The sequence below is a fragment of the Paramisgurnus dabryanus genome, chromosome 14, assembly GCF_030506205.2.
Source record: "Paramisgurnus dabryanus chromosome 14, PD_genome_1.1, whole genome shotgun sequence".
NCBI classification, from domain to species: domain Eukaryota; kingdom Metazoa; phylum Chordata; class Actinopteri; order Cypriniformes; family Cobitidae; genus Paramisgurnus; species Paramisgurnus dabryanus.
The window spans coordinates 32353567-32371973 of NC_133350.1; the positions used below are offsets into that span (position 1 = coordinate 32353567).

Consider the following 18407-nt stretch of genomic DNA (forward strand, 5'->3'; position numbering starts at 1 on the left):
AAGTCAACAATTCCCACTTGCCTAATTGCCCTCTGCAGTGTTTACCCTTTCCTCAATATACTTTCGACAAAAACAAAAAACATGCTCTAAAATTTGTACCTGAAGTCTAATCTCAGTTCTCATGGTGATTACCACCATGTCGTCCAGCGTCCGTGAATGTGCACAGGAGAGGTCGTGACCTTTGCTGTCAATCTTTCGCAGAGGCAATATCGTAGCCTATGAAGTTTACCCGAGGCGTGATCATTGCTGGTTGAAAACTTTACCCAATACCCCGCCAGGTGATTTGAAATACAGTCAGCTTTGGCAATTTTTGCCAGTCTCTTAAGAGATTTACAAAGTCGTTGGAAAAGAAAGATGTCCCTTTGTTTGGGGGTTGCTCGTAATGAGATCAGGGGAATCGCAGGTTCATCCCAATAGTTGGTGTCACATTCATTTCAAGCTTTGATGAGGCAGTGGACGTTGAAGATATCAAGATTGGATTTTACAGAGTGCTCTTTACGTCATGTGTGATGATTTTATGGAGAAATGAGCAAATAACAAAAAATTATTTAGCTGGCTTTTCACAGGAAGGATCACGTTTTTGTCACAGGTGCTTTATCTCGTGCAACTGGAGAGTCAGTTCATCATGTTACGCAGACACACCTACACTTACTCTAGCTTAGTAACGCTGCCTCTCTGATGACGTTTTGGAGGACAACTGCTTTTTCCCCAAGAGAAGAGTGTCTCAAGCTGAAGCAAGACTACTCCACTTAAAGAGCTCTTACATACTCTGTTAGAAGACTGAAGCAGGCTCCTGCTCATTTGTGGCATTCTAGTAACATTTACTCTGTCCGCAGACCGGCGAGTAATGAACAGGTCATGATAAAAAAATCCCATCTTTGTCTGCAAGCGTTATAAGACCATAGGAGGCTTGAGACGTGAAGCTCTGGAGCTGAGACCTGAGCCCGGATAGCTCAGTTGGTAGAGCATCAGACTTTTAATCTGAGGGTCCAGGGTTCAAGTCCCTGTTCGGGCGATGACTGTTCTCATAAGATCCTATGTCGGATTTTGTGCCGCTGTGTGAAGAGTTCGGTTTCGCTGGGAATGGTGAGAGTTAAACATATCACCCACCTGACAGCATGTAGGCGTGGCCGAGTGGTTAAGGCGATGGACTAGAAATCCATTGGGGTCTCCCCGCGCAGGTTCGAATCCTGCCAACTACGTCTGCGGGCGTTTTCCTTTGGCTTTCGGGTCAGCTTTCGGACTCGATGATGGATTGGACTTTAAGAGGCATTTCGTTTAAGGTTTGCAGATTAACGTAAACAAAAAGTTGATTGAGACTTAGGAAAATCAATGCCAAGCGCCTTCCGGACGACACACTAAGGCAGACCTGCAGGCGGCGTTCTGGGGGAGCCTGGTGGCATGCCGTGATCGTATAGTGGTTAGTACTCTGCGTTGTGGCCGCAGCAACCCCGGTTTGAATCCAGGTCACGGCAGTCCATTCAGGAAGATGGGTGGCTTACCGTTTGTGATCAGCTGCTCAACCCATTCTGTAAAAACTTAACCTCTTCTTACAAGTTCTTTTCGGCACACACCAAGCCCAGATGGTTCACCCCGACGACTCGTTGTGGCCGTCTTCTTAAGGCGATTGACTCGAAAGCCGTTGGGGTCTCCCCACGCACGTTCAAACCCTGCCGACTACGAGCGTTTGCTTCCCGGACGTTCTCTTGTTGGACGTTCCAGCTCACAAGGTGTTGTATTTCTGAAGCTCAAGTTGTTACCGTGGGATATGCGAAGGGAAAACTAAGCAGCCTTTTGTAGTTTCTCCTGTGTGTGTTAAACAAGCAGCCCTGTTGTGGAGTGATGCGCTTCCATTGTCATTTTGACCATATACAGCGCGTACAACATGAGACCAAAGAAGAGCTGGAACAGGTCGTTGTTTGGAACGGATGTGCATTGTGGCTAATCCTGTTGATCCTTACCTGAGCCATGTTCTGAGAGGTTAAGGATTAAGGCCCCACCCCTTTCTTTTCACAATTTCCATAATTCCCTGCCCCAGATTGTTGTCCTTAATTAATTTAAACATGTTTTTGCACTTATGCTTTTCTTAATAGAAAGCGAAAAATAAATAAACTTCTCGTAAAGATATCTTACCTGCCGAAAAGGCACAACATACAGCAAAGCAGTACCTTCTTCTTCATCTTCTTTTTCTTCTTCTTCTCTGTTTAATGGCGGGTAGCACCAACTTTAAGGTGCATTATTACCACCTACTGTGTTGGAGTGTGAAGCAGAGTTTTCCCCACAAAAAAAAACCCTACATTCTCTTAGTCAATCCTGTTATCTTTAAATAATGAAATAAACTCTCCAAGCCGTAACAGATTATATTCTCAGGGTTCAAGTCAACAATTCCCACTTGCCTAATTGCCCTCTGCAGTGTTTACCCTTTCCTCAATATACTTTCGACAAAAACAAAAAACATGCTCTAAAATTTGTACCTGAAGTCTAATCTCAGTTCTCATGGTGATTACCACCATGTCATCCAGCGTCCGTGAATGTGCACAGGAGAGGTCGTGACCTTTGCTGTCATTCTTTCGCAGAGGCAATATCGTAGCCTATGAGGTTTACCCGAGGCGTGATCATTGCTGGTTGAAAACTTTACCCAATACCCCGCCAGGATGACTTGAAATACAGTCAGCTTTGGCAATTTTTGCCAGTCTCTTAAGAGACTTACAAAGTCGTTGGAAAAGAAAGATGTCCCCTTGTTTGGGGGTTGCTCGTAATGAGATCAGGGGAATCGCAGGTTCATCCCAATAGTTGGTGTCACATTCATTTCAAGCTTTGATGAGGCAGTGGACGTTGAAGATGTCAAGATTGGATTTTACAGAGTGCTCTTTACGTCATGTGTGATGATTTTATGGAGAAATGAGCAAATAACAAAAAATTATTTAGCTGGCTTTTCACAGGAAGGATCACGTTTTTGTCACAGGTGCTTTATCTCGTGCAACTGGAGAGTCAGTTCATCATGTTACGCAGACACACCTACACTTACTCTAGCTTAGTAACGCTGCCTCTCTGATGACGTTTTGGAGGACAACTGCTTTTTCCCCAAGAGAAGAGTGTCTCAAGCTGAAGCAAGACTACTCCACTTAAAGAGCTCTTACATACTCTGTTAGAAGACTGAAGCAGGCTCCTGCTCATTTGTGGCATTCTAGTAACATTTACTCTGTCCGCAGACCAGCGAGTAATGAACAGGTCATGATAAAAAAATCCCATCTTTGTCTGCAAGCGTTATAAGACCATAGGAGGCTTGAGACGTGAAGCTCTGGAGCTGAGTCCTGAGCCCGGATAGCTCAGTCGGTAGAGCATCAGACTTTTAATCTGAGGGTCCAGGGTTCAAGTCCCTGTTCGGGTGATGACTGTTCTCATAAGATCCTATATAGGATTTTGTGCTGCTGTGTGAAGAGTTCCGTTTCGCTGGGAATGGTGAGAGTTAAACATATCACCCACCTGACAGCATGTAGGCGTGGCCGAGTGGTTAAGGCGATGGACTAGAAATCCATTGGGGTCTCCCCGCGCAGGTTCGAATCCTGCCGTGTGCGGGTGTTTTCCTTTGGCTTTTGGGTCAGCTTTCGGACTCGATGATGGATTGGACTTTAAGAGGCATTTCATTTAAGGTTTGCCGATGAACGTAAACAAAAAGTTGATTGAGACTTAGGAAAATCAATGCCAAGCGCCTTCCGGACGACACACTAAGGCAGACCTGAAGGCGGCGTTCTGGTGGAGCCTGGTGGCATGCCGTGATCGTATAGTGGTTAGTACTCTGCGTTGTGGCCGCAGCAACCCCGGTTCGAATCCGGGTCACGGCAGTCCATTCAGGAAGATGGGTGGCTTACCGTTTGTGATCAGCTGCTCAACCCATTCTGTAAAAACGTAACCTCTACTTACAAGTTCTTTTCGGCACACACCAAGCCCAGATGGTTCACCCCGACGACTCGTTGTGGCCGTCTTCTTAAGGCGATTGACTCGAAAGCCGTTGGGGTCTCCCCACGCACGTTCAAACCCTGCCGACTACTAGCATTTGCTTGCCGGACATTCTCTTGTTGGACGTTACAGCTCACGAGGTGTTGTATTTCTGAAGCTCAAGTTGTTACCGTGGGATATGCGAAGGGAAAACTAAGCAGCCTTTTGTAGTTTCTCCTGTGTGTGTTAAACAAGCAGCCCTGTTGTGGAGTGATGTGCTTCCATTGTCATTTTGACCATATACAGCGCGTACAACATGAGACCAAAGAAGAGCTGGAACAGGTCGTTGTTTAGAACGGATGTGCATTGTGGCTAATCGTGTTGATCCTTACCTGAGCCATGTTCTGAGAGGTTAAGGATTAAGGCCCCACCCCTTTCTTTTCACAATTTCCATAATTCCCTGCCCCAGATTGTTGTCCTTAATTAATTTAAACATGTTTTTGCACTTATGCTTTTCTTAATAGAAAGCAAAAAATAAATTAACTTCTCGTAAAGATCTCTTACCTGCCGAAAAGGCACAACATACAGCAAAGCAGTACCTTCTTCTTCGTCTTCTTTTTCTTCTTCTTCTCTGTTTAATGGCGGGTAGCACCAACTTTAAGGTGCATTATTGCCACCTACTGTGTTGGAGTGTGAAGCAGAGTTTTCCCCACAAAAAAACCCTACATTCTCTTAGTCAATCCTGTTATCTTTAAATAATGAAATAAACTCTCCAAGCCGTAACAGATTATATTCTCAGGGTTCAAGTCAACAATTCCCACTTGCCTAATTGCCCTCTGCAGTGTTTACCCTTTCCTCAATATACTTTCGACAAAAACAAAAAACATGCTCTAAAATTTGTACCTGAAGTCTAATCTCAGTTCTCATGGTGATTACCACCATGTCGTCCAGCGTCCGTGAATGTGCACAGGAGAGGTCGTGACCTTTGCTGTCATTCTTTTGCAGAGGCAATATCGTAGCCTATGAGGTTTACCCGAAGCGTGATCATTGCTGGTTGAAAACTTTACCCAATACCCCGCCAGGATGACTTGAAATACAGTCAGCTTTGGTAATTTTTGCCAGTTTCTTAAAAGACTTACAAAGTCGTTGGAAAAGAAAGATGTCCCCTTGTTTTGGGGTTGCTCGTAAGGAGATCAGGGGAATCGCAGGTTCATCCCAATAGTTGGTGTCACATTCATTTCAAGCTTTGACGAGGCAGTGGACGTTAAAGATATCGAGGTTGCGTTTTACAGAGTGTTCTTTACGTCATGTGTGATGATTTTATGGAGAAATTAGCAAATCACAAAAAATTATTTAGCTGGCTTTTCACAGGAAGGATCACGTTTTTGTCACATGTGCTTTATCTCGTGCAACTGGAGAGTCAGTTCATCATGTTACGCAGACACACCTACACTTACTCTAGCTTAGTAACGCTGCCTCTCTGATGACGTTTTGGAGGACAACTGCTTTTTCCCCAAGAGAAGAGTGTCTCAAGCTGAAGCAAGACTACTCCACTTAAAGAGCTCTTACATACTCTGTTAGAAGACTGAAGCAGGCTCCTGCTCATTTGTGGCATTCTAGTAACATTTACTCTGTCCGCAGACCGGCGAGTAATGAACAGGTCATGATAAAAAAATCCCATCTTTGTCTGCAAGCGTTATAAGACCATAGGAAGCTTGAGACGTGAAGCTCTGGAGATGAGAAGCTCTGGAGCTGAGACCTGAGCCCGGATAAATCCCATGCGATGTGAAGCCAAAGTTCACAAATTGTGTGCTCACACTATAGCAGGGGTCTTTGACCCTGCTCCTGGTGAGCTTCCGCCCTGCAGATTTTAGCTCCAACCCCAATGAAACTTAGCTGAAGCAGCTTATCAAGGTGTTCAAGGTTGCTTGATAATTACAGACTGTTGTGTTGGAGGTGGGTTGAAACTGAAGTCTGCAGGACAGTAGCCGACCAGCAGCAGGTTTGGAAATATCTGCGTTATTCGGTCAGTTCGCGAGCTGAGACTTGACTGCTCACACGTCATCTCTGAAACAAATCGGAGAGATATCCAAACTAAGAAGTGTGTAGCTGTTTGCCAGTTTCAGAAGAAGCATCCACGCATTTCTGGGAAATGCACCGCCTTTCTCATACAGTATGTGCGGTCCCTTCAAACGATCGCAAAATATGTGACAAAATGTGTTGATACAACCAAGTGTCAGAGCATGTGGGTTTCTGTAGTGTAGTGGTTATCACATTCGCCTAACACGCGAACGGTCCTCGGTTCGAAACCGGGCAGAAACAGTGTGTTCCTTTTGATACGCTGCGAGTTAAATTCCTTTCTTGAGACACGTTACTCCTTGTATCATGAAGCACTTTTAAAGTTACACACAGTTCCGCCCGTCACATTCGCTTCACGCATGAAAGGTGGCTAGTTCTCAAGTGGGCGAAAAGCATTGCCCCTTTGGGAAGTGTTGCACAGAGAGAAAGTGTGTGGCCAAATCTATCAAAATAAACATAGAATCCAAAGGAACAGGTTTCTGTGGTGCTGTGGTTATCACAAATGTCCTCGGTTCGACTGAAATAAACACTTTGTTAGAGATATGACAGGGTTTTGGTCATGTTGATTTAACTACCTCAACAGTTACATCAGTTTGATGCACGTTATTGTAAACCTGATCGTCGGTTAGTGTTAGTTGAACGGACGGCAGGTAAGTGTACTGAGGTTTAGTCAACATTACCCAGCCAGTTGGCTGTGTACATAAGCCAATGAAAACCTCTTGTTCCCTTTAAATAAAGTCTTGAATGTCTCCTTTGGTTTTTGCCTGTTTCATGTCGAAATCCGATGAAAACTATTTTGAAAAAGAACCCCAATCAATTAAAGGTCAGTCCTTGAAATTATTTCTAAACATGTCTAAGGCGATGGATTGCTCATGCACAGTTCTCTTCAGGCGTTTCCCTTCTGTCAGGCCAAAATGAACGCTTTCTAAAAGATAACGTTTAATTACACCAACAACGGAAACAATTTGATACACGCTACTACGTACTTGGTGGTAATTTAGGAATCGCAAAATGCCCCACAGCAGGGGTTACGGGAAAGTCTCACAGGACGAGGTGGCCGTACCCGCCGGCGATCGGACAGCCTAACCATTCCTAACAATTTGTTACACTTCCTAACACATTCTAAATAAGTCCTAACACTTGCGAACCAATTCCTAACGCAAGTCCTAACAATCCTAAGATTTCAGGTAAGTAACTTTACAGTATTACGTGAAAGAAAAGCGGAACGTTTGACTTGGTTCAGTCTCAACCGTTTACGTTCGTTTAATTTAGATAACGGTTCTTAACTTGGTGGTTTAATGCTTAATTTATATAACGTTAGTTATAAGAGGTTATATTTGGACAATATGGTGGTATAAATAGTGGTGGCTTTTCATTTTGGAACAACATAGGCAGTTTTTTTTAGTATATACAACGAAGATATGATGATTACTAATGTAAAAATACAGTGTGTACATATTTTGTGTTTCCAGTGTAATAAATAAATAAAATCCAACCCCAATTTATTAAAGTTTCCATCTTCTTAGCGAATATTTTATGTGAACAAAACAGGTTATCTTTTGAGGAAAAGAAAGCAGTAAGTTATTTAAATGAAGATGTATGTTTTAATACTAGAAAATAACTTTAGTAATGTTATTTTTTATAATTTTTACGTAATGTCTCTTTAGATCTACACTAAAGTGAGGGAAGTAATTGATGTTGACTCCAGGTATTACCTAATTGGAGCAGACTACCCTCGCTGCAGTAAATGTATGATTCCTGTCTGCCCTTGGAGTTCGGAGATCCTAAAACAACTGGATCCCTCCCACAGAAATAAATTCCCAGCTGTTCTGACCACTCACCTTGCCCTTGACAGGAAGTGTGTAACCTTGCTTAAGCCTAGAACTGCAGGAAACAGTTCTAGTTACTTGCAGCAAGCGCTGGAAGAAATTCATAGTGAGGAGTGGGCAAGACGGACTATAGATTACCTGACAGACTGTGAGTTCCATAAAAAAAAATGTGCCCTGACCCAACTAGAAGTGGTTTATGAGCAGCCACCACCCTATTGCCCCCTACCTCTAGCACAGTGGTTTGAGACCGGCCATGCCAACGAAATTCTGAGTCACCATGATGAGCTAAAGGGTGTCATAACATCAACATATGGTAGCATCCTGAAGCTTGATTCTACCAAAAAGGTAAATGTGTGTGTGTGTGTTTATATATTTTTTATAAATATGCATATAAACTTAAATTGATGTTCAGTGATTATACCTTATGTGTTTATGTAATTATATAGATCGCTAAAAAGCTTGCTGGTGGCATTGCGGACACCGCTACCTGGATGACCAACGTTGGAAATGAGTTTGGCCAAGTCCTAAACTGTGTCCTAACCACTGGTGAGGGAGCTGCTCTAGACGACTTGTGTCAGGGCATTGTGAAGCGATACAAGGATGCTGGGGAGCCAGAGCCAGCTGTGATTTATGTTGATAGGGACTGCTGCAGCAAGACAGGTTTGTAGCTTTTTAACTATTCCTAATAGGAATGTGTATGCATTTATAGTGGTTATAAATGCATAATTTGTATTAGCAAGTATATTAGGTAAATTTCAGAATGAGAATAAATCACAGATCTGCATGGTTACCACAAAATTGGTAACAGGGTAACACTTTAGTATGGGGAACACTTATTGATTATAAATTATGACTTTTGTATCAGTTAACCTTTCAATTTACTGCTAATAATTAGCTAATAAGGTAGTTGTTGTTGTAGCCGTTAGGTTTACTGTAGGTATTGGATTGGGTAAAGGGATGTACAATATGGTCATGCAGAACAAGGCATTAATATGTCCTTTATAAGCACTAATGAACAGCCAATATGTAACCTAATAAGACACTAGTTAAAAGTAAGAATTGGTCCCAATACTAAAGTGTTACCAAAATGGAAATATAGCATGAGAACCCCAGTTCACTGTTTGCAGTCAAGTAAACACAAATGTATTTAATTCAGAAAAAGCATAATTGTTTAATTATGTAAATTTAAATGTAAGAAAAGGCTTAACCTTTCCTTGTTTCTTATTTGTCTAGGTGTGACTCCAGTTCTTACCTGGTTTCGACCATGGAAGGTCACAGTGCGTCTTGATGTATTCCACTTCATGCGACGGTTGACTGCTCGTCTCACAACAGAGCACCATCCCTTGTATGGTACTTTCTGCTCCAAGTTGTCCAGCTGTATCTTTGAATGGGACAAGGATGACATCTCTCGTCTTAAAGAGGCAAAAAAGACAATGCATGGGGGGCATATTCCAACAGAGGCCCAAATCCTCTCAAGCATTACTTCCAGTGAGCTAGCCAAGCACTGCAGGAGGAGGACACGCGGAGTTGAAGAAACTCGTGCCTTGATTCAAGGACTGCTGGACTCCATGTGGGAACTGACCGACACGACTGGCTTGCGCCTTGTCAATCCAGAGAGCATGATACGCGTGTGGGAGGTACAGCAGAAACATTTACCCTGCATTCAAGATCCACCCGGTGTTCAGCTTTACACAAAACTGGGCTCAGGGTTACAGAAGGGAGACAAGGTTCTGGATGTACTGAGGTGTGGCAGAGGGTCCTCTTCTCTGGAAAGCTTTCATCGCCATCAGTGCACTTTTATTCCAGGTAAATTGAAATAATATGACAGTATGTGTATATTTAAGGATGTGTTGTCACAATACTGAAATTTCTAACTTTAAAACAATACCTCGAAAAACATCAATTACCATTTTAAAATTACATGGGAAAATTGCCACAAAATTAAAGGCATAAAATTTGAACAGATTTTGGTCAGAAATAAATTAACAACTGAATAAGTGTTATATCAATTGGGTTTATGATGGTATTTTAACCATATGAAACCTTATGTATTTCAGGGTGGAGATGTAATGCTCTTCATACTCAGATGTACATGCTTGAGGGTGCATCAAGATGGAACATCAACCGGGCTCATCAGGCTGTGGACATAAGTGGTGTATCGCATACCAAAATGTATGACGCACGTTTAATGTCCTACATGAACATACTCAGCAACAGAGTCCTTGGATGTGCACTTCTTCCAGAATTTACACCCCCTGGGAAACCCACTGGTAGGATTCATTATTGTACATTCTCTTAAAATTGTGATTTCAGGCACCAGTGTGTTTCAAAAGCTTTTCATCACGCCTGAACACTAAGGGCCCTATTTTAACGATCTGAAACGCAAGTGCGAAGCGCAACGCGCAAGTGACTTTGTGGGCGGATCTTGTGCGCTGTTGCTATTTTCCCGGCGTGAGAAATAACTCTTGCGCCGGGCGCAAATCAATAAGGGGTTGGTCTGAAGCAGGTTCATTATTCATAGGTGTGGTTTGGGCGTAACGTCAAATAAACCAATCAGAACGCTAGCCAACATTCCCTTTAAACGCAAGGGCGCAAGTTCCATGGCGGGTTGCTATTATTATGACGGATTTACCAGGCGCACGCCAGGAGCGGTTCACAGCCGAGGAGACCGACGTCCTTGTACGGGGGAATCCCACGCTTGCCAGCATAAATCGGGCACGCCGTGTAACGGGAGGTGGATCTGCCTCAGGACTTGACGCCAGCAGAGGACATCGCTGTGTCCACCCTTACCGCTGAAAGGGTTTGGGGGCTTTGAAATCGGACCCAAGAAACGCAAGCAAGGTCCAACCCCAAAGTACTCTTACAAATCAAGTTCATATACATTAAGCTTTCTTATGAAAACATTTTAATTATTATTTACATAAAATAAACGTAATACAGCCACACAACAAAGTTATGAAAATATTTTAATCGTTATTTGCATGAGAATAAATAAAAACTATCACCACAATGCTCACCACTATGATTCCCCTTATCTCGTGTATTAATATTTTTAAGTGTAACAATTTATGATTTGCAACAATAACTGTTGCATCTGTGTAGATTAGATAAGCAAAGTGTGTGCGCGTTGTGCACCCTATACATTATGGTCAAGCATGCGCCCTTAAAATAGCATAATGAACAACGCGCAACGCGCCACTGACTTTAAACTTTTTTTTTCTGGTCAGTGGCGCAATTGTTTTTTGAAACTGCAAAATAGCATCAGGGATGGTTTGCGCCGCAACACGCCTCTTTTTTTGCGCTGAACCACCCAGGGAGCGCAAGTTCATTCCCTAGTTTGCCGACGTGCTTCTGTGACGGGAAAAACCCGCTGTGCGCCGGGGCAAAATACGAATGATACATGCGTCACGGACAAAGTCAATTGCGCTGGGTGCAAGATAGAGCCCTAAAACTTGTTCAGTTTCAGCAACTAGTCGGACCATTAAACAAACAGAAACCGGAAGTAAAGTTAGGACCAGACGCTTATCGCTTCACCTCACGTGCGCCCGATGAAACCATCTATAAGCACTTATTTTATTATTGTTTTGCCCTCCTATGATAACTATTTGTTTCCTAATTCTTGTAAGTCGCTTTGTAAGTCTGCTAAATGGTAATGTAATGTGAATGTGCACTGTTAGATGTCGCTGTAGATTTAGCAGTACATTACTGTAAAAATCAACAGTACTATACTGTATGTGTACATTACAGTACAGTACTGCAGTTCATAATGCATTCTGGGTAAATTTGTTTGAGCGGGAACATTTTACAGTATCTTTTGGTCTTGATGTAACCTTGCTGTAGCCATTGCTGTAATGTGCCAGGTGTACTTGCAATAATCAGAGAAAGTGCGCCAACGTCAAATCACACAGAGGGAGAGAGAGCACAACTCCTGGCTGCAGCTGAAGGAGGACGATTGATTTCTGGCAGTTCGGTAAGTTTGAAATATTTCTGTTTCATGAAAACTTAATTTTTAGTTTAAGAATGTTGTCAATAGTTTGTCACAATATTGTTTTAAACGTGCAATGAGAGAGAAAAACGGTCGCCAACAAAGTTTCAATCTCCCTCAGAAAGTAAGCTAACGTTACACACAGATGTCTACCGCTGCTTTTACTCGCTTTACACCTTTATTAATGAATATAGGGTTGTTTTAACTAAATTATGAGGGTTTTGGTGAGTTTATATTGTGTTGAAAGTGTGGTGACAATGAAACTATTTTTAACGAAATGGACAAAGACCACCCGGCAGCGCGATCTTGCGGTCCCAGCATAATGGTCGTTTATCTCGGCGTTTCATCTGTTCAGTTAGCGTCAGAGAAAAGTATTAAGTTCGACTGTTTGGCAAGGCTGACTCGTGGTTGTAAACAGTCAGGACTTGTCACACCGTACACAGCATACTGTAGTACCGAACTCCTCCACAGAAGTGAAAACAAGAAACCTCATATTTAACTGGATACATGCATCGAACTCATCGCAGCTTTAACTTCGACCAAATATAATTCAGACTTGGGCTCATCTTAATATCAGATGAACGAAAGGGATTGCCGCGCTTATTGTTGTTGTTATTATATTACGGTATATCAGCAAAAGCAGAGAATATCTTCTCTTAAGCGTTTTACACGCCCAGTAAGTTGTCCAATACATTTTTATGGCATATTGTTTCCACCACTTCAGATGCATTGCACGCTGTATATAAGTTTCCAAAACGCATCAAATCAATGCACGAAAAGAGAATGGGCTCCGCATTTACGTACCTTTGTCTTCTCGTCTCTGTCATCTGATCCTTCATCTCTGGATGTAAAATAGTCCAATATAACATCGTGTAGGAAACTGGCATCACCAGGATTGCTCAGATTTAGGCGATCATGTTTATCTTTAAAGTGAGCAGCCAGCTAGCTACTAACTTAGTTAAAAAACTTTGCGTGAAATAGCGTGTTACACCGCAGCCGGTCCGGGTTAAACATTAGGGGCAGTCTTTTTACCTTGTCACTATAAATCGCTATTTTCTGCACTAAACGAGACATTTTCAGAGATTTTCTGTAGACAAGATGTTATAGAATAATAATAAAAAAAGACTTATTTAGATATTTATATGTAATATATAATATAACAACTAATATATATATATATATATATATATATATATATATATTTGTTTTACAACTGACTAAACACTTACAGAAAGGTTTTATTTGTTAGCATAGCATGATATTAGATTTAAACACTTAATACATTTTTAAATCAATCACTTTGTCTCTGCACAATGAACATTATCAAATATTATTAATGTTGTAAAATATATTGTTCATTGTTAGTTCATATTAGCTAAGGCATTACCAAATGTTAAGGAATAAACTATTGTAGTAAAGTGTTACAAAATTTTTTTTTTACCATTTCCTTCACAATGTCTACTTATTTCTATGGCTAACAGATTTTGTAACATTTGAATTTTTTACAGTCTTACCATTGCTTGTAAGCTGGATTGGGTAAGATGGATCATCTTTAAAGGAACCAGGCAAGTACAAGATGTACAGTTACAAGTCATGTATTTTTTTGACTGCAATATTAAATGCTTTCACGTCACATGTAAAAGTACAAAGGGAATGTGGTAACACTTTATTTTACGACCCGCAAAGTACCGCGTAATTAAACCGAATTTACAGCGTACCTATTTGTAACAACAGAGTACCTCTACAGTACGTACTTGTAGGTATAAGGGAACAATATTTTAAGTTTGGGGTAATAAGGGGGTAAGAATATATGTGAAATTATTCTCTAAGTATTTCATAACTACAGGGTACCTATTGTAATATTACGTGGTATGTATGACTTACGTCTATGTGTAATATGTTTTCTTTATCATATATGCTACTTACCTGATGAAGTGTATTGTATATACAGTTGATGTCTACAAGCCACGTCGGCAAATAAAATATAACACACAATAAAAATAATAGCAACTTGTACCTCTTTGATATGTATACAGGAGTTACCAGGTAACTCTTATATTTGCGGGCTGTAAATTAAAGTTGGTCTTATTCCCCACTTGTTCTGTGTATTTACCGGGTAACTCTCATATTTGCGGGCTGTAAACTAAAGTGGTGCTTTGTTCACCCCTTGTTATAAAAGTTATAGGGTAAATACCATAAACCTACAGAATATTGTTATTTTTATTTTAAAACAACTTATTTCAAAACATCTTTAAAACACAATAATTAAGCCAAAACTTAATGTTTATTATCACATAACTTTTATTTCAAATAAAAAGTCATGACAATTATTCGTTGTTTTTGCGGCTTGGATTCCTCTGTTGGTGTTCTTGTCCACTCGGATGATGAGTTGATGTCGTCTCACAAATGCTGTTCTGCATTACATATAAAAAACATAAATGAAAGCCTTCAGTAAATGTTTCTTCACTGTGACTTGACAAAAAACTGAGTTTTCTGAGCCAGTTATAAAACTTTAGGCTAATTTATGTGCTAGCTATCTGCTACTGTTAAACTGTCTTGAAAAACAATGTTTGAAAAGCGTGAGTCATTTATTAACAAAACAAGTCACCTTATCCAGCATGCGGATCCTGCTACAATCATTCGCAGCCGTATTCCACAGTGTAGAATGTTTTTAAAACCTCTTAAAGAAATTTCACCTCAGGATCGCGTTCCAGCAAACCTCCTGCAGACGGCCGCGCGCTCTACACCTGCGCAGTTGCCTACGCATGTAGTCGTCTTTTTCTTTAGCGGGAGCTGATATCTGCTGTTGTTTCATTCTGGTTTGCCATTGCATAAATTATATTTGGCTAAAATACTTGTGTTTACACATGTTGCAAAGTTTTAGTCTACCAATGATAACACCTATTAAAAATAAACAAATAGCATGCTGCTTTGTGGTCATTATTGTGTCATTTGAAATAAAAGTAAATAAATTGCAAAGCACCACTTCAAATATGTCCGCAAATGTAAGAGTTTCCTGGTAAATAGGGAATAAGTTGCTATTTTTATTGTACTTACCTTAAAAAAAGATAATCACATTAAATCAGCTGGACTTTTGTTATTAAAAGCAAGTAATATAGGCTACTAAAATAAAAGTGATGTGCTGTTATATTTATTTGCCGATGTGGCTCGTAGACATCGACTATATCAACATTCAGTAGTCAATATGAAAAATTCACAATAAAATAAAATAAAGAAATAGAACATAATTTCCCCATAGACTTGTAAGTCATACATACCACGTAATATTACAATAGGTACCCTGTAGTTATAAAATACTTCGAGTATAAATCATTTATAATTCTTCATATTCTTACCCCATAATTACCCCAAACTTAAAATATTGTTCCCTTATACCTACAAGTACGTACTGTAGAGTTACCCTGTTGTTACAAATAGGTACGCTGTAAATTCGGTTTAATTACCCGGTACTTTGCGGGTCGTAAAATAAAGTGTTACCGGGAATGTGGCTAATCACTTTTTATTTGTAGTTTACATGAGTGTCCTTGCACTTTTCAGGAGTTAAGGCAGATGTGGAGGCACAACGGGTGACACCAGACACACCCAAGCACATTATGTTCGGTAAGTTTGCACTTTACCACTACAGCTTCTTTAAATACCCATGTATACACTCATTCACAATTCCCACACACAACACTGTAACACGACCATACACAACATGTACACAATTGTCTTAGTTTGCCATGTAGAAATATACAAACAGAAATATTCAGACTTTGGTTTTTAAGAAATTTAATTTAATAATTGTATTTATTTAGCAGAGGTGTCCCTGGACTTTATTGACAAAAGATTTTGTTTTCAGAATAAAAAGTTGTGTCCAAATCAGTAACAATTGCACTTTCTGTTCAGGACATTCAATCATGACAGGATCCAGGTGGATGCTGTCCATTGAGGAAAGAGTTTGTTCCGAGGTAAGTGAATCTTCTGTATTTTAATGTAATTAGGTGTGGAACAGTAGAATAAGAGCAAAAGGTTTCAGAATAGGAGTAAATTCAAGGCTGAGTTTAGTTTTTTAAGAATCTTTTTCTATCTTATATTTGTTGACTTAATGTTTATGATATTTCTAACAGGTTTCTGGATAGAATTAATTCCAAAGATGGGAAAAAGTGCACATCCAGACAAGGAGCAAGCAAAAAGACAAGGAACTTGGTGCAGAGAAAAGCTGTGGCCATTAACCCCTGTGAACAGCTTCATGCAGTCCCTGATTGAGTTCGAATGGACGACTTCAAAGTAAAGGCCACTGTGGTCTGTCTGCCACAGTTTAATTTTTAATTTATTTTTAGTGTTCAATGAAATTCAAGTAGAATATTTAAAACTATGGGCCAGTGTTCTTTTTACCACAGTGAAATGTTACCTTTTAGTTGATGATGGACTTTAAACTGAAAACTTCAAACTATTGACCAGTGTTCTATTTGCCAGAGTTAAATATGTTACAGCAGGGGTCTCCAAACTTGTTTATACTTGTTGATTTTATTTTATTTAACTTGTTTATATGTTTATTATTGTTTAAAATCTTGTTTTAAATATGTTTTGTTTCAATTAAATGTTTTTTTTTAATAAAATTTTGATACATACATTGCTTGGATTGCCTTTTAATTCATTATGTTTTAATGTAGCATTTTTACCATATTAATAACTATAGATTTAAACCTAAATATCTAGCTATTATATATAATATTATTGTATTAACTGTAATAAGTAATAAATAGTATTTATGGGTCAATATAGACATTACAGTAAATTACTGTAAAAATAGACTACTGTAATAAAATATTGTAAAATTACAGTACAGTACTGCTTTGTAACTATACAGTACTAGTTTGTGTACTGTAAAATGGTATTACAGTACAGTACTGTAAAACCAAAATACAGTAACTTACTGGCAACCGTGCTGCCAGTACCGTACTGTAAAAATACAGGGAAATCGTTAACAGTGTGGTTATTAGATGTGTCTGTGAGGTTACAAGTATTCGATTTAGTTTTTCCATTCCACGTTGTTGATTTATTTTACTTTCATGTGTTTCTTGCAAATAATTGATTATTAGCCTGATATATTTATCTTATTACTAAATGTTTAATGACTCTTTATTGCAGATGAACGTATAGCTGTGGAGTACTTGCTGGCACAGTCTGACAGAGGAGACCTGCTCTCTCCACTGGAGCATGGTGAAGTGGGCGTAACTCTGCCAGAGATGCAGGTTGAGGTTCAGGAGGATGAGTGTCTGGATGTCACAATATGTGATGCAGCCGACATCAGTTTAGATACCCACACCCTTGGCAGATCAAGTAGTCATGATTCATTAAGCTCCTCTCTGGTAATGTCAGTTGTCTTGATCTTTTGTCATTTAAATTACATAGAAATGTTACTTTACTAGTTTATTATGATTCATGATTAAACTTTTTATTAACCCCTTACAAAATTTGTTAACATTTGTTGACTACATCAGTTAAAATGAAGTAGCAATAACCACATTTTATAAAGCATTTATTGATCTTAGTTTCTGTTAATCTCAGCATTTACTAATACATGGTTAAAATCAGAGTTGTATCTATGAAAATAAATGAACCTGAACTGACATTAACTAACAAAAGAACAGCTTTATTATGTATGTTAACAAAGATGAACAAGTACTGTAACTAAAGAATTGCTTAGTCTTACTGTAGATATTAATGCATTAAATTAATAAAAATATTAACCATTATTGTTAAGTTTCACAAATTATTAATACTAGTAAATGTTTTGAACAATAGGTGTTGTAGCTCTAATTTATTCTTCTCTTACAAATGTTTAAAAAATATCTAGGAAGCCAGTGTTCCAATAGATGGCTCTTGCAGTCCTGATGTTGAAGACATTTTCTGTGCTGAGCCTAGCACATCAGCTCCGGTAAAGTTTCTAATAATTGATGCGAATGGTTGTAATTTGTAAAGAATGGTTTATCATAGAACTGTTAAAGGAATAGTTCACCCAAAAATACAAATTCTGTCATTATTTTTTCACTCTCATGTTGTTATCAACCTGTATAAATGTGTTTTTTTCTGATGAACATGAAGGAAGATATTTTGAGGAATGTTTTGTAACCAAACCAATCATGAGCCCCATTCACTTTCATACTAGGATAAAATAATAGTATGGAATTGAATAAGGCTCATGAATGGTTTGGTTACATCAAAATATCTTCTTTTGTGTTTATTAAAACAAAGAAATGTATATAGGTTTGTAACAACTTAAGGGGGAGTAAATGATGACAGAATCTTCATTTTTGGAGAACTATCCTTTTATAAACTATTTTGTAATGTAGAGCTTAGTTTTTTTTTGTTTCCTTTTTCAGGACAGTAGATGTGATTCAAGGGGTGTTCCTGGATGGGAGGCAGTGGATAACCTTGCAAGGTTCCTTGTCAGCCTCAACCGCACTATCACTGCTTTGTCAACCAACGAGATAGCAGAGATTTTAAGGTTATATTCGTGTCTGCATGCCATTGATCAGTCCTCCTCCAAGTATTCCCTTAAGTGCAAG

General features: G+C 39.6%; 2 long non-coding RNA genes and 9 other non-coding genes across 11 annotated transcripts; all 11 read left to right on the forward strand.

The window, feature by feature from the left end:
- The first annotated feature begins 189 nt into the window (after window positions 1-189).
- On the forward strand, window positions 190-329 carry LOC135747408 (U4 spliceosomal RNA). Its single transcript, XR_010531912.1, has one exon. It is a non-coding gene; the product is annotated as a U4 spliceosomal RNA (small nuclear RNA).
- Window positions 330-942: 613 nt separating this feature from the next.
- On the forward strand, window positions 943-1015 carry trnak-uuu (transfer RNA lysine (anticodon UUU)). Its single transcript has one exon. It is a non-coding gene; the product is annotated as a tRNA-Lys (tRNA).
- Window positions 1016-1120: 105 nt separating this feature from the next.
- trnas-aga (transfer RNA serine (anticodon AGA)) lies at window positions 1121-1202 on the forward strand. Its single transcript has one exon. It is a non-coding gene; the product is annotated as a tRNA-Ser (tRNA).
- A 1362-nt stretch (window positions 1203-2564) lies between these two features.
- LOC135747397 (U4 spliceosomal RNA) lies at window positions 2565-2705 on the forward strand. The gene has a single exon (XR_010531902.1). It is a non-coding gene; the product is annotated as a U4 spliceosomal RNA (small nuclear RNA).
- Window positions 2706-3318: 613 nt separating this feature from the next.
- On the forward strand, window positions 3319-3391 carry trnak-uuu (transfer RNA lysine (anticodon UUU)). Its single transcript has one exon. It is a non-coding gene; the product is annotated as a tRNA-Lys (tRNA).
- A 101-nt stretch (window positions 3392-3492) lies between these two features.
- trnas-aga (transfer RNA serine (anticodon AGA)) lies at window positions 3493-3578 on the forward strand. Its single transcript has one exon. It is a non-coding gene; the product is annotated as a tRNA-Ser (tRNA).
- A 195-nt stretch (window positions 3579-3773) lies between these two features.
- trnah-gug (transfer RNA histidin (anticodon GUG)) lies at window positions 3774-3845 on the forward strand. Its single transcript has one exon. It is a non-coding gene; the product is annotated as a tRNA-His (tRNA).
- A 1087-nt stretch (window positions 3846-4932) lies between these two features.
- LOC135747409 (U4 spliceosomal RNA) lies at window positions 4933-5073 on the forward strand. Its single transcript, XR_010531913.1, has one exon. It is a non-coding gene; the product is annotated as a U4 spliceosomal RNA (small nuclear RNA).
- A 1115-nt stretch (window positions 5074-6188) lies between these two features.
- On the forward strand, window positions 6189-6261 carry trnav-aac (transfer RNA valine (anticodon AAC)). The gene has a single exon. It is a non-coding gene; the product is annotated as a tRNA-Val (tRNA).
- Window positions 6262-15339: 9078 nt separating this feature from the next.
- On the forward strand, window positions 15340-16327 carry LOC135747309 (uncharacterized). The gene is made up of 3 exons (XR_010531837.2): window positions 15340-15453; window positions 15742-15803; window positions 15963-16327. It is a non-coding gene; the product is annotated as an uncharacterized lncRNA (long non-coding RNA).
- A 752-nt stretch (window positions 16328-17079) lies between these two features.
- On the forward strand, window positions 17080-18377 carry LOC141280709 (uncharacterized). Its single transcript, XR_012334998.1, has 3 exons — window positions 17080-17207; window positions 17696-17776; window positions 18222-18377. It is a non-coding gene; the product is annotated as an uncharacterized lncRNA (long non-coding RNA).
- The last annotated feature ends 30 nt before the right edge of the window (window positions 18378-18407 follow it).